At 28.0% G+C, this 17,204-nt stretch overlaps 1 protein-coding gene across 1 annotated transcript in view; it reads left to right on the forward strand.

Annotated features, from left to right (window-relative positions):
• Positions 1–17,204, forward strand: part of LOC133145597 (uncharacterized) — a 208,818-nt gene that overhangs the window by 172,912 nt on the left and 18,702 nt on the right. The gene's annotated exons all lie outside the window — the stretch shown is intronic.

Genomic DNA, 17,204 nt, shown 5'->3' on the forward strand with positions numbered 1-17,204 from the left:
TAGGTTGATTTATAGACCCTTAGGTTGATTTATAGACCTAACGTAGATGTTTAAAATAGGTTTATTCATAGATCTAAAATAGGTTGATTTATAGACCACAAATAGACGTCTAAAATAGGTTGATTTTTAGATCTAAAATAGGTTGATATATAGACCTAAAAAAGACGCCTAAATTAGGTTGATTTATAGACCCTTAGTTTGATTTATAGACCTAAAGTAGACGTTTAAAATAGGTTTATTTATAGATCTAAAATAGACCAGAAATAGACGTCTAAAATAGGTTGATCTTTAGATCTAAAATAGGTTGATATATAGACCTAAAATAGACGCCTAAATTAGGTTGATTTATAGACCCTTAGGTTGATTTATAGACCTAAAGTAGACGTTTAAAATAGGTTTATTTGTAGATCTAAAATAGACCAGAAATAGACGTCTAAAATAGGTTGATTTTTAGATCTAAAATAGGTTGATATATAGACCTAAAGTAGACGATTTATAGACCAGAAATAGAGGTCTAAAATAGGTTGATTTTTAGATCTAAAATAGGTTGATATATAGACCTAAAATAGACACCTAAATTAGGTTGATTTATAGACCCTTAGGTTGATTTATAGACCTAAAGTAGACGTTTAAAATAGGTTTATTTATAGATCTAAAATAGGTTGATTTATAGACCAGAAATAGACGTCTAAAATAGGTTGTTTTTTTAGATCTAAAAGAGGTTGATATATAGACCTAAAATAGACGCCTAGATTAGGTTGATGTATAGACCCTTAGGTTGATTTATAGACCTAACGTAGACGTTTAAAATAGGTTTATTTATAGATCTAAAATAGGTTGATTTATAGACCAGAAATAGACGTCTAAAATAGGTTGATTTTTAGATCTAAAATAGGTTGATATATAGACCTAAAATAGACGCCTAAATTATGTTGATTTATAGACCCTTAGGTTGATTTATAGACCTAAAGTAGACGTTTAAAATAGGTTTATTTATAAATCTAAAATAGACCAGAAATAGACGTCTAAAATAGGTTGATTTTTAGATCTAAAATAGGTTGATATATAGACCTAAAATAGACGCCTAGATTAGGTTGATGTATAGACCCTTAGGTTGATTTATAGACCTAACGTAGACGTTTAAAATAGGTTTATTTATAGATCTAAAATAGGTTTATTTATAGACCAGAAATAGACGTCTAAAATAGGTTGATTTTTAGATCTAAAATAGGTTGATATATAGACCTAAAATAGACGTCTAAATTAGGTTGATTTATAGACCCTTAGGTTGATTTATAGACCTAAAGTAGACGTTTAAAATAGGTTAATTTATAAATCTAAAATAGACCAGAAATAGACGTCTAAAATAGGTTGATTTTTAGATCTAAAATAGGTTGATATATAGACCTAAAATAATAGCCTAAATTAGGTTGATTTATAGACCCTTAGGTTGATTTATAGACCTAAAGTAGACGTTTAAAATAGATCTAAAATAGGTTGATATATAGACCAGAAATAGACGTCTAAAATAGGTTGATTTTTAGATCTAAAATAGGTTGATATATAGACCTAAAATAGACGCCTAAATTAGGTTGATTTATAGACCCTTAGGTTGATTTATAGACCTAAAGTAGACGTTTAAAATAGGTTTATTTTTAGATCTAAAATAGGTTGATATATAGACCTAAAAAAGACGCCTAAATTAGGTTGATTTATAGACCCTTAGTTTGATTTATAGACCTAAAGTAGACGTTTAAAATAGGTTTATTTATAGATCTAAAATAGGTTGATTTATAGACCAGAAATAGACGTCTAAAATAGGTTGGTTTTTTAGATCTAAAAGAGGTTGATATATAGACCTAAAATAGACGCCTAGATTAGGTTGATGTATAGACCCTTAGGTTGATTTATAGACCTAACGTAGACGTTTAAAATAGGTTTATTTATAGATCTAAAATAGGTTGATTTATAGACCAGAAATAGACGTCTAAAATAGGTTGATTTTTAGATCTAAAATAGGTTGAGATATAGACCTAAAATAGACGCCTAAATTAGGTTGATTTATAGACCCTTAGGTTGATTTATAGACCTAAAGTAGACGTTTAAAATAGGTTTATTTATAAATCTAAAATAGACCAGAAATAGACGTCTAAAATAGGTTGATTTTTAGATCTAGAATAGGTTGATATATAGACATAAAATAGACGCCTAAATTAGGTTGATTTATAGACCCTTAAGTTGATTTATAGACCTAAAGTAGACGTTTAAAATAGATCTAAAATAGGTTGATATATAGACCAGAAATAGACGTCTACAATAGGTTGATTTTTAGATCTAAAATAGGTTGATATATAGACCTAAAATAGACGCCTAAATTAGGTTGATTTATAGACCCTTAGGTTTATTTATAGACCTAAAGTAGACGTCTAAAATAGGTTGATTTTCAGATCTAAAATAGGTTGATATATAGACCTAAAGTAGACGATTTATAGACCAGAAATAGACGTCTAAAATAGGTTGATTTTTAGATCTAAAATAGGTTGATATATAGACCTAAAATAGACACCTAAATTAGGTTGATTTATAGACCCTTAGGTTGATTTATAGACCTAAAGTAGACGTTTAAAATAGGTTCATTTATAGATCTAAAATAGGTTGATTTATAGACCAGAAATAGACGTCTAAAATAGGTTGATTTTTTAGATCTAAAAGAGGTTGATATATAGACCTAAAATAGACGCCTAGATTAGGTTGATGTATAGACCCTTAGGTTGATTTATAGACCTAACGTAGACGTTTAAAATAGGTTTATTTATAGATCTAAAATAGGTTGATTTATAGACCAGAAATAGACGTCTAAAATAGGTTGATTTTTAGATCTAAAATAGGTTGATATATAGACCTAAAATAGACGTCTAAATTAGGTTGATTTATAGACCCTTAGGTTGATTTATAGACCTAAAGTAGACGTTTAAAATAGGTTAATTTATAAATCTAAAATAGACCAGAAATAGACGTCTAAAATAGGTTGATTTTTAGATCTAAAATAGGTTGATATATAGACCTAAAATAATAGCCTAAATTAGGTTGATTTATAGACCCTTAGGTTGATTTATAGACCTAAAGTAGACGTTTAAAATAGATCTAAAATAGGTTGATATATAGACCAGAAATAGACGTCTAAAATAGGTTGATTTTTAGATCTAAAATAGGTTGATATATAGACCTAAAATAGACGCCTAAATTAGGTTGATTTATAGACCCTTAGGTTGATTTATAGACCTAAAGTAGACGTTTAAAATAGGTTTATTTTTAGATCTAAAATAGGTTGATATATAGACCTAAAAAAGACGCCTAAATTAGGTTGATTCATAGACCCTTAGTTTGATTTATAGACCTAAAGTAGACGTTTAAAATAGGTTTATTTATAGATCTAAAATAGGTTGATTTATAGACCAGAAATAGACGTCTAAAATAGGTTGATTTTTAGATCTAGAATAGGTTGATATATAGACATAAAATAGACGCCTAAATTAGGTTGATTTATAGACCCTTAAGTTGATTTATAGACCTAAAGTAGACGTTTAAAATAGATCTAAAATAGGTTGATATATAGACCAGAAATAGACGTCTACAATAGGTTGATTTTTAGATCTAAAATAGGTTGATATATAGACCTAAAATAGACGCCTAAATTAGGTTGATTTATAGACCCTTAGGTTTATTTATAGACCTAAAGTAGACGTCTAAAATAGGTTGATTTTCAGATCTAAAATAGGTTGATATATAGACCTAAAGTAGACGATTTATAGACCAGAAATAGACGTCTAAAATAGGTTGATTTTTAGATCTAAAATAGGTTGATATATAGACCTAAAATAGACACCTAAATTAGGTTGATTTATAGACCCTTAGGTTGATTTATAGACCTAAAGTAGACGTTTAAAATAGGTTCATTTATAGATCTAAAATAGGTTGATTTATAGACCAGAAATAGACGTCTAAAATAGGTTGATTTTTTAGATCTAAAAGAGGTTGATATATAGACCTAAAATAGACGCCTAGATTAGGTTGATGTATAGACCCTTAGGTTGATTTATAGACCTAACGTAGACGTTTAAAATAGGTTTATTTATAGATCTAAAATAGGTTGATTTATGGACCAGAAATAGACGTCTAAAATAGGTTGATTTTTAGATCTAAAATAGGTTGATATATAGACCTAAAATAGACGTCTAAATTAGGTTGATTTATAGACCCTTAGGTTGATTTATAGACCTAAAGTAGACGTTTAAAATAGGTTTATTTATAAATCTAAAATAGACCAGAAATAGACGTCTAAAATAGGTTGATTTTTAGATCTAAAATAGGTTGATATATAGACCTAAAATAATAGCCTAAATTAGGTTGATTTATAGACCCTTAGGTTGATTTATAGACCTAAAGTAGACGTTTAAAATAGATCTAAAATAGGTTGATATATAGACCAGAAATACACGTCTAAAATAGGTTGATTTTTAGATCTAAAATAGGTTGATATATAGACCTAAAATAGACGCCTAAATTAGGTTGATTTATAGACCCTTAGGTTGATTTATAGACCTAAAGTAGACGTTTAAAATAGGTTTATTTTTAGATCTAAAATAGGTTGATATATAGACCTAAAATAGACGATTTATAGACCAGAAATAGACGTCTAAAATAGGTTGATTTTTAGATCTAAAATAGGTTGATATATAGACCTAAAATAGACGCCTAAATTAGGTTGATTTATAGACCCTTAGGTTGATTTATAGACCTAACGTAGATGTTTAAAATAGGTTTATTCATAGATGTAAAATAGGTTGATTTATAGACCACAAATAGACGTCTAAAATAGGTTGATTTTTAGATCTAAAATAGGTGGATATATAGACCTAAAAAAGACGCCTAAATTAGGTTGATTTATAGACCCTTAGTTTGATTTATAGACCTAAAGTAGACGTTTAAAATAGGTTTATTTATAGATCTAAAATAGACCAGAAATAGACGTCTAAAATAGGTTGATCTTTAGATCTAAAATAGGTTGATATATAGACCTAAAATAGACGCCTAAATTAGGTTGATTTATAGACCCTTAGGTTGATTTATAGACCTAAAGTAGACGTTTAAAATAGGTTTATTTGTAGATCTAAAATAGACCAGAAATAGACGTCTAAAATAGGTTGATTTTTAGATCTAAAATAGGTTGATATATAGACCTAAAGTAGACGATTTATAGACCAGAAATAGAGGTCTAAAATAGGTTGATTTTTAGATCTAAAATAGGTTGATATATAGACCTAAAATAGACACCTAAATTAGGTTGATTTATAGACCCTTAGGTTGATTTATAGACCTAAAGTAGACGTTTAAAATAGGTTTATTTATAGATCTAAAATAGGTTGATTTATAGACCAGAAATAGACGTCTAAAATAGGTTGTTTTTTTAGATCTAAAAGAGGTTGATATATAGACCTAAAATAGACGCCTAGATTAGGTTGATGTATAGACCCTTAGGTTGATTTATAGACCTAACGTAGACGTTTAAAATAGGTTTATTTATAGATCTAAAATAGGTTGATTTATAGACCAGAAATAGACGTCTAAAATAGGTTGATTTTTAGATCTAAAATAGGTTGATATATAGACCTAAAATAGACGCCTAAATTAGGTTGATTTATAGACCCTTAGGTTGATTTATAGACCTAAAGTAGACGTTTAAAATAGGTTTATTTATAAATCTAAAATAGACCAGAAATAGACGTCTAAAATAGGTTGATTTTTAGATCTAAAATAGGTTGATATATAGACATAAAATAGACGCCTAAATTAGGTTGATTTATAGACCCTTAGGTTGATTTATAGACCTAAAGTAGACGTTTAAAATAGATCTAAAATAGGTTGATATATAGACCAGAAATAGACGTCTACAATAGGTTGATTTTTAGATCTAAAATAGGTTGATATATAGACCTAAAATAGACGCCTAAATTAGGTTGATTTATAGACCCTTAGGTTGATTTATAGACCTAAAGTAGACGTCTAAAATAGGTTGATTTTTAGATCTAAAATAGGTTGATATATAGACCTAAAGTAGACGATTTATAGACCAGAAATAGACGTCTAAAATAGGTTGATTTTTAGATCTAAAATAGGTTGATATATAGACCTAAAATAGACACCTAAATTAGGTTGATTTATAGACCCTTAGGTTGATTTATAGACCTAAAGTAGACGTTTAAAATAGGTTCATTTATAGATCTAAAATAGGTTGATTTATAGACCAGAAATAGACGTCTAAAATAGGTTGATTTTTTAGATCTAAAAGAGGTTGATATATAGACCTAAAATAGACGCCTAGATTAGGTTGATGTATAGACCCTTAGGTTGATTTATAGACCTAACGTAGACGTTTAAAATAGGTTTATTTATAGATCTAAAATAGGTTGATTTATAGACCAGAAATAGACGTCTAAAATAGGTTGATTTTTAGATCTAAAATAGGTTGATATATAGACCTAAAATAGACGTCTAAATTAGGTTGATTTATAGACCCTTAGGTTGATTTATAGACCTAAAGTAGACGTTTAAAATAGGTTAATTTATAAATCTAAAATAGACCAGAAATAGACGTCTAAAATAGGTTGATTTTTAGATCTAAAATAGGTTGATATATAGACCTAAAATAATAGCCTAAATTAGGTTGATTTATAGACCCTTAGGTCGATTTATAGACCTAAAGTAGACGTTTAAAATAGATCTAAAATAGGTTGATATATAGACCAGAAATAGACGTCTAAAATAGGTTGATTTTTAGATCTAAAATAGGTTGATATATAGACCTAAAATAGACGCCTAAATTAGGTTGATTTATAGACCCTTAGGTTGATTTATAGACCTAAAGTAGACGTTTCAAATAGGTTTATTTTTAGATCTAAAATAGGTTGATATATAGACCTAAAAAAGACGCCTAAATTAGGTTGATTTATAGACCCTTAGTTTGATTTATAGACCTAAAGTAGACGTTTAAAATAGGTTTATTTATAGATCTAAAATAGACCAGAAATAGACGTCTAAAATAGGTTGATCTTTAGATCTAAAATAGGTTGATATATAGACCTAAAATAGACGCCTAAATTAGGTTGATTTATAGACACTTAGGTTGATTTATAGACCTAAAGTAGACGTTTAAAATAGGTTTATTTGTAGATCTAAAATAGACCAGAAATAGACGTCTAAAATAGGTTGATTTTTAGATCTAAAATAGGTTGATATATAGACCTAAAGTAGACGATTTATAGACCAGAAATAGAGGTCTAAAATAGGTTGATTTTTAGATCTAAAATAGGTTGATATATAGACCTAAAATAGACACCTAAATTAGGTTGATTTATAGACCCTTGGGTTGATTTATAGATCTAAAATAGGTTGATTTATAGACCAGAAATAGACGTCTAAAATAGGTTGGTTTTTTAGATCTAAAAGAGGCTGATATATAGACCTAAAATAGACGCCTAGATTAGGTTGATGTATAGACCCTTAGGTTGATTTATAGACCTAACGTAGACGTTTAAAATAGGTTTATTTATAGATCTAAAATAGGTTGATTTATAGACCAGAAATAGACGTCTAAAATAGGTTGATTTTTAGATCTAAAATAGGTTGATATATAGACCTAAAATAGACGTCTAAATTAGGTTGATTTATAGACCCTTAGGTTGATTTATAGACCTAAAGTAGACGTTTAAAATAGGTTAATTTATAAATCTAAAATAGACCAGAAATAGACGTCTAAAATAGGTTGATTTTTAGATCTAAAATAGGTTGATATATAGACCTAAAATAATAGCCTAAATTAGGTTGATTTATAGACCCTTAGGTTGATTTATAGACCTAAAGTAGACGTTTAAAATAGATCTAAAATAGGTTGATATATAGACCAGAAATAGACGTCTAAAATAGGTTGATTTTTAGATCTAAAATAGGTTGATATATAGACCTAAAATAGACGCCTAAATTAGGTTGATTTATAGACCCTTAGGTTGATTTATAGACCTAAAGTAGACGTTTAAAATAGGTTTATTTTTAGATCTAAAATAGGTTGATATATAGACCTAAAAAAGACGCCTAAATTAGGTTGATTTATAGACCCTTAGTTTGATTTATAGACCTAAAGTAGACGTTTAAAATAGGTTTATTTATAGATCTAAAATAGGTTGATTTATAGACCAGAAATAGACGTCTAAAATAGGTTGGTTTTTTAGATCTAAAAGAGGTTGATATATAGACCTAAAATAGACGCCTAGATTAGGTTGATGTATAGACCCTTAGGTTGATTTATAGACCTAACGTAGACGTTTAAAATAGGTTTATTTATAGATCTAAAATAGGTTGATTTATAGACCAGAAATAGACGTCTAAAATAGGTTGATTTTTAGATCTAAAATAGGTTGATATATAGACCTAAAATAGACGCCTAAATTAGGTTGATTTATAGACCTTAGGTTGATTTATAGACCTAAAGTAGACGTTTAAAATAGGTTTATTTATAAATCTAAAATAGACCAGAAATAGACGTCTAAAATAGGTTGATTTTTAGATCTAGAATAGGTTGATATATAGACATAAAATAGACGCCTAAATTAGGTTGATTTATAGACCCTTAGGTTGATTTATAGACCTAAAGTAGACGTTTAAAATAGATCTAAAATAGGTTGATATATAGACCAGAAATAGACGTCTACAATAGGTTGATTTTTAGATCTAAAATAGGTTGATATATAGACCTAAAATAGACGCCTAAATTAGGTTGATTTATAGACCCTTAGGTTGATTTATAGACCTAAAGTAGACGTCTAAAATAGGTTGATTTTTAGATCTAAAATAGGTTGATATATAGACCTAAAGTAGACGATTTATAGACCAGAAATAGACGTCTAAAATAGGTTGATTTTTAGATCTAAAATAGGTTGATATATAGACCTAAAATAGACACCTAAATTAGGTTGATTTATAGACCCTTAGGTTGATTTATAGACCTAAAGTAGACGTTTAAAATAGGTTCATTTATAGATCTAAAATAGGTTGATTTATAGACCAGAAATAGACGTCTAAAATAGGTTGATTTTTTAGATCTAAAAGAGGTTGATATATAGACCTAAAATAGACGCCTAGATTAGGTTGATGTATAGACCCTTAGGTTGATTTATAGACCTAACGTAGACGTTTAAAATAGGTTTATTTATAGATCTAAAATAGGTTGATTTATAGACCAGAAATAGACGTCTAAAATAGGTTTATTTTTAGATCTAAAATAGGTTGATATATAGACCTAAAATAGACGTCTAAATTAGGTTGATTTATAGACCCTTAGGTTGATTTATAGACCTAAAGTAGACGTTTAAAATAGGTTTATTTATAAATCTAAAATAGACCAGAAATAGACGTCTAAAATAGGTTGATTTTTAGATCTAAAATAGGTTGATATATAGACCTCAAATAATAGCCTAAATTAGGTTGATTTATAGACCCTTAGGTTGATTTATAGACCTAAAGTAGACGTTTAAAATAGATCTAAAATAGGTTGATATATAGACCAGAAATAGACGTCTAAAATAGGTTGATTTTTAGATCTAAAATAGGTTGATATATAGACCTAAAATAGACGCCTAAATTAGGTTGATTTATAGACCCTTAGGTTGATTTATAGACCTAAAGTAGACGTTTAAAATAGGTTTATTTTTAGATCTAAAATAGGTTGATATATAGACCTAAAATAGACGATTTATAGACCAGAAATAGACGTCTAAAATAGGTTGATTTTTAGATCTAAAATAGGTTGATATATAGACCTAAAAAAGACGCCTAAATTAGGTTGATTTATAGACCCTTAGTTTGATTTATAGACCTAAAGTAGACGTTTAAAATAGGTTTATTTATAGATCTAAAATAGACCAGAAATAGACGTCTAAAATAGGTTGATCTTTAGATCTAAAATAGGTTGATATATAGACCTAAAATAGACGCCTAAATTAGGTTGATTTATAGACCCTTAGGTTGATTTATAGACCTAAAGTAGACGTTTAAAATAGGTTTATTTGTAGATCTAAAATAGACCAGAAATAGACGTCTAAAATAGGTTGATTTTTAGATCTAAAATAGGTTGATATATAGACCTAAAGTAGACGATTTATAGACCAGAAATAGAGGTCTAAAATAGGTTGATTTTTAGATCTAAAATAGGTTGATATATAGACCTAAAATAGACACCTAAATTAGGTTGATTTATAGACCCTTAGGTTGATTTATAGACCTAAAGTAGACGTTTAAAATAAGTTTATTTATAGATCTAAAATAGGTTGATTTATAGACCAGAAATAGACGTCTAAAATAGGTTGGTTTTTTAGATCTAAAAGAGGTTGATATATAGACCTAAAATAGACGCCTAGATTAGGTTGATGTATAGACCCTTAGGTTGATTTATAGACCTAACGTAGACGTTTAAAATAGGTTTATTTATAGATCTAAAATAGGTTGATATATAGACCTAAAATAGACGATTTATAGACCAGAAATAGACGTCTAAAATAGGTTGATTTTTAGATCTAAAATAGGTTGATATATAGACCTAAAATAGACGCCTAAATTAGGTTGATTTATAGACCCTTAGGTTGATTTATAGACCTAAAGTAGACTTTTAAAATAGGTTTATTTATAGATCTAAAATAGACCAGAAATAGACGTCTAAAATAGGTTGATTTTTAGATCTAAAATAGGTTGATATATAGACCTAAAATAGACACCTAAATTAGGTTTATTTATAGACCCTTAGGTTGATTTATAGACCTAAAGTAGACGTTTAAAATAGATCTAAAATAGGTTGATTTATAGACCAGAAATAGACGTCTAAAATAGGTTGATTTTTAGATCTAAAATAGGTTGATATATAGACCTAAAATAGACATCTAAATTAGGTTGATTTATAGACCCTTAGGTTGATTTATAGACCTAAAGTAGACGTTTAAAATAGGTTTATTTATAGATCTAAAATAGGTGGATTTATAGACCTAAAATAGGTTGATTTATAGACCTAAAATAGTCAAAACTAAACTGTCGAGGTAGGGTCATTCAACAAAGTTTCCCAACCCTTTTTAACTTGCAAAATCTTGATCTTGGCTCAATTTACTAGACGTCTAAATTAAAAACATTAAATATGATCATATTTTGGAATTTTGAAGTCTGAACAAGCCGTAAGTTGTATAAATAATGCACAGAAGTTGTTTGGGTTTAACAAGCATATTGAGCCGTACATGTGAATTGGTTATTCCTGTACCACTGATAAAGATAAAATTAAGTTGATTTTCAGACCAAAAATAAACGTTTAAAAAAGGTTGATTTTTAAACCAAAAATTGACTAAACAAGGTTGATTTTTAAACCAAACATAGATGTATTAAATAGGTTGAATTTTAAACCAAAAATAGACGTCTAAAATAGGTTGATTTTTAAACCAAAAATAGACGTCTAAAAAAGGTTGATTTTTAAACCAAAAATAGACGTCTAAAATAGGTTGATTTTTAGATCTAAAATAGGTTGATATATAGACCTAAAATAGACACCTAAATTAGGTTGATTTATAGACCCTTAGGTTGATTTATAGACCTAAAGTAGACGTTTAAAATAGGTTTATTTATAGATCTAAAATAGGTTGATTTATAGACCAGAAATAGACGTCTAAAATAGGTTGATTTTTTAGATCTAAAATAGGTTGATTTATAGACCCTTAGGTTGATTTATAGACCTAAAGTAGACGTTTAAAATAGGTTTATTTGTAGATCTAAAATAGACCAGAAATAGACGTCTAAAATAGGTTGATTTTTAGATCTAAAATAGGTTGATATATAGACCTAAAGTAGACGATTTATAGACCAGAAATAGAGGTCTAAAATAGGTTGATTTTTAGATCTAAAATAGGTTGATATATAGACCTAAAATAGACACCTAAATTAGGTTGATTTATAGACCCTTAGGTTGATTTATAGACCTAAAGTAGACGTTTAAAATAGGTTTATTTATAGATCTAAAATAGGTTGATTTATAGACCAGAAATAGACGTCTAAAATAGGTTGGTTTTTTAGATCTAAAAGAGGTTGATATATAGACCTAAAATAGACGCCTAGATTAGGTTGATGTATAGACCCTTAGGTTGATTTATAGACCTAACGTAGACGTTTAAAATAGGTTTATTTATAGATCTAAAATAGGTTGATATATAGACCTAAAATAGACGATTTATAGACCAGAAATAGACGTCTAAAATAGGTTGATTTTTAGATCTAAAATAGGTTGATATATAGACCTAAAATAGACGCCTAAATTAGGTTGATTTATAGACCCTTAGGTTGATTTATAGACCTAAAGTAGACTTTTAAAATAGGTTTATTTATAGATCTAAAATAGACCAGAAATAGACGTCTAAAATAGGTTGATTTTTAGATCTAAAATAGGTTGATATATAGACCTAAAATAGACACCTAAATTAGGTTGATTTATAGACCCTTAGGTTGATTTATAGACCTAAAGTAGACGTTTAAAATAGATCTAAAATAGGTTGATTTATAGACCAGAAATAGACGTCTAAAATAGGTTGATTTTTAGATCTAAAATAGGTTGATATATAGACCTAAAATAGACATCTAAATTAGGTTGATTTATAGACCCTTAGGTTTATTTATAGACCTAAAGTAGACGTTTAAAATAGGTTTATTTATAGATCTAAAATAGGTGGATTTATAGACCTAAAATAGGTTGATTTATAGACCTAAAATAGTCAAAACTAAACTGTCGAGGTAGGGTCATTCAACAAAGTTTCCCAACCCTTTTTAACTTGCAAAATCTTGATCTTGGCTCAATTTACTAGACGTCTAAATTAAAAACATTAAATATGATCATATTTTGGAATTTTGAAGTCTGAACAAGCCGTAAGTTGTATAAATAATGCACAGAAGTTGTTTGGGTTTAACAAGCATATTGAGCCGTACATGTGAATTGGTTATTCCTGTACCACTGATAAAGATAAAATTAAGTTGATTTTCAGACCAAAAATAAACGTTTAAAAAAGGTTGATTTTTAAACCAAAAATTGACTAAACAAGGTTGATTTTTAAACCAAACATAGATGTATTAAATAGGTTGAATTTTAAACCAAAAATAGACGTCTAAAATAGGTTGATTTTTAAACCAAAAATAGACGTCTAAAAAAGGTTGATTTTTAAACCAAAAATAGACGTCTAAAATAGGTTGATTTTTAGATCTAAAATAGGTTGATATATAGACCTAAAATAGACACCTAAATTAGGTTGATTTATAGACCCTTAGGTTGATTTATAGACCTAAAGTAGACGTTTAAAATAGGTTTATTTATAGATCTAAAATAGGTTGATTTATAGACCAGAAATAGACGTCTAAAATAGGTTGATTTTTTAGATCTAAAATAGGTTGATATATAGACCTAAAATAGACGCCTAAATTAGGTTGATTTATAGACCCTTAGGTTGATTTATAGACCTAACGTAGATGTTTAAAATAGGTTTATTTATAGATCTAAAATAGGTTGATTTATAGACCACAAATAGACGTCTAAAATAGGTTGATTTTTAGATCTAAAATAGGTTGATATATAGACCTAAAAAAGACGCCTAAATTAGGTTGATTTATAGACCCTTAGTTTGATTTATAGACCTAAAGTAGACGTTTAAAATAGGTTTATTTATAGATCTAAAATAGACCAGAAATAGACGTCTAAAATAGGTTGATCTTTAGATCTAAAATAGGTTGATATATAGACCTAAAATAGACGCCTAAATTAGGTTGATTTATAGACCCTTAGGTTGATTTATAGACCTAAAGTAGACGTTTAAAATAGATCTAAAATAGGTTGATATATAGACCAGAAATAGACGTCTAAAATAGGTTGATTTTTAGATCTAAAATAGGTTGATATATAGACCTAAAATAGACGATTTATAGACCAGAAATAGACGTCTAAAAAAGGTTGATTTTTAGATCTAAAATAGGTTGATATATAGACTTAAAATAGACGCCTAAATTAGGTTGATTTATAGACCCTTAGGTTGATTTATAGACCTAAAGTAGACGTTTAAAATAGGTTTATTTATAGATCTAAAATAGACCAGAAATAGACGTCTAAAATAGGTTAATTTTTAGATCTAAAATAGGTTGATATATACACCTATAATAGACACCTAAATTAGGTTGATTTATAGACCCTTAGGTTGATTTATAGACCTAAAGTAGACGTTTAAAATAGATCTAAAATAGGTTGATTTATAGACCAGAAATAGACGTCTAAAATAGGTTGATTTTTAGATCTAAAATAGGTTGATATATAGACCTAAAATAGACATCTAAATTAGGTTGATTTATAGACCCTTAGGTTGATTTATAGACCTAAAGTAGACGTTTAAAATAGGTTTATTTATAGATCTAAAATAGGTGGATTTATAGACCTAAAATAGGTTGATTTATAGACCTAAAATAGTCAAAACTAAACTGTCGAGGGAGGGTCATTCAACAAAGTTTCCCAACCCTTATTAACTTGCAAAATCTTGATCTTGGCTCAATTTACTAGACGTCTAAATTAAAAACATTAAATATGATCATATTTTGGAATTTTGAAGTCTGAACAAGCCGTAAGTTGTATAAATAATGCACAGAAGTTGTTTGGGTTTAACAAGCATATTGATCCGTACATGTGAATTGGTTATTCCTGTACCACTGATAAAGATAAAATTAAGTTGATTTTCAGACCAAAAATAAACGTTTAAAAAAGGTTGATTTTTAAACCAAAAATTGACTAAACAAGGTTGATTTTTAAACCAAACATAGATGTATTAAATAGGTTGAATTTTAAACCAAAAATAGACGTCTAAAATAGGTTGATTTTTAAACCAAAAATAGACGTCTAAAATAGGTTGATTTTTAGATCTAAAATAGGTTGATATATAGACCTAAAATAGACACCTAAATTAGGTTGATTTATAGACCCTTAGGTTGATTTATAGACCTAAAGTAGACGTTTAAAATAGGTTTATTTATAGATCTAAAATAGGTTGATTTATAGACCAGAAATAGACGTCTAAAATAGGTTGATTTTTTAGATCTAAAATAGGTTGATATATAGACCTAAAATAGACGCCTAAATTAGGTTGATTTATAGACCCTTAGGTTGATTTATAGACCTAACGTAGATGTTTAAAATAGGTTTATTTATAGATCTAAAATAGGTTGATTTATAGACCACAAATAGACGTCTAAAATAGGTTGATTTTTAGATCTAAAATAGGTTGATATATAGACCTAAAAAAGACGCCTAAATTAGGTTGATTTATAGACCCTTAGTTTGATTTATAGACCTAAAGTAGACGTTTAAAATAGGTTTATTTATAGATCTAAAATAGACCAGAAATAGACGTCTAAAATAGGTTGATCTTTAGATCTAAAATAGGTTGATATATAGACCTAAAATAGACGCCTAAATTAGGTTGATTTATAGACCCTTAGGTTGATTTATAGACCTAAAGTAGACGTTTAAAATAGGTTTATTTATAGATCTAAAATAGGTTGATTTATAGACCAGAAATAGACGTCTAAAATAGGTTGTTTTTTTAGATCTAAAAGAGGTTGATATATAGACCTAAAATAGACGCCTAGATTAGGTTGATGTATAGACCCTTAGGTTGATTTATAGACCTAACGTAGACGTTTAAAATAGGTTTATTTATAGATCTAAAATAGGTTGATTTATAGACCAGAAATAGACGTCTAAAATAGGTTGATTTTTAGATCTAAAATAGGTTGATATATAGACCTAAAATAGACGCCTAAATTAGGTTGATTTATAGACCCTTAGGTTGATTTATAGACCTAAAGTAGACGTTTAAAATAGGTTTATTTATAAATCTAAAATAGACCAGAAATAGACGTCTAAAATAGGTTGATTTTTAGATCTAAAATAGGTTGATATATAGACATAAAATAGACGCCTAAATTAGGTTGATTTATAGACCCTTAGGTTGATTTATAGACCTAAAGTAGACGTTTAAAATAGATCTAAAATAGGTTGATATATAGACCAGAAATAGACGTCTACAATAGGTTGATTTTTAGATCTAAAATAGGTTGATATATAGACCTAAAATAGACGCCTAAATTAGGTTGATTTATAGACCCTTAGGTTGATTTATAGACCTAAAGTAGACGTCTAAAATAGGTTGATTTTTAGATCTAAAATAGGTTGATATATAGACCTAAAGTAGACGATTTATAGACCAGAAATAGACGTCTAAAATAGGTTGATTTTTAGATCTAAAATAGGTTGATATATAGACCTAAAATAGACACCTAAATTAGGTTGATTTATAGACCCTTAGGTTGATTTATAGACCTAAAGTAGACGTTTAAAATAGGTTCATTTATAGATCTAAAATAGGTTGATTTATAGACCAGAAATAGACGTCTAAAATAGGTTGATTTTTTTAGATCTAAAAGAGGTTGATATATAGACCTAAAATAGACGCCTAGATTAGGTTGATGTATAGACCCTTAGGTTGATTTATAGACCTAACGTAGACGTTTAAAATAGGTTTATTTATAGATCTAAAATAGGTTGATTTATAGACCAGAAATAGACGTCTAAAATAGGTTGATTTTTAGATCTAAAATAGGTTGATATATAGACCTAAAATAGACGTCTAAATTAGGTTGATTTATAGACCCTTAGGTTGATTTATAGACCTAAAGTAGACGTTTAAAATAGGTTAATTTATAAATCTAAAATAGACCAGAAATAGACGTCTAAAATAGGTTGATTTTTAGATCTAAAATAGGTTGATATATAGACCTAAAATAATAGCCTAAATTAGGTTGATTTATAGACCCTTAGGTCGATTTATAGACCTAAAGTAGACGTTTAAAATAGATCTAAAATAGGTTGATATATAGACCAGAAATAGACGTCTAAAATAGGTTGATTTTTAGATCTAAAATAGGTTGATATATAGACCTAAAATAGACGCCTAAATTAGGTTGATTTATAGACCCTTAGGTTGATTTATAGACCTAAAGTAGACGTTTAAAATAGGTTCATTTATAGATCTAAAATAGGT

Source organism: Syngnathus typhle, linkage group LG21, assembly GCF_033458585.1.
Source record: "Syngnathus typhle isolate RoL2023-S1 ecotype Sweden linkage group LG21, RoL_Styp_1.0, whole genome shotgun sequence".
NCBI classification, from domain to species: domain Eukaryota; kingdom Metazoa; phylum Chordata; class Actinopteri; order Syngnathiformes; family Syngnathidae; genus Syngnathus; species Syngnathus typhle.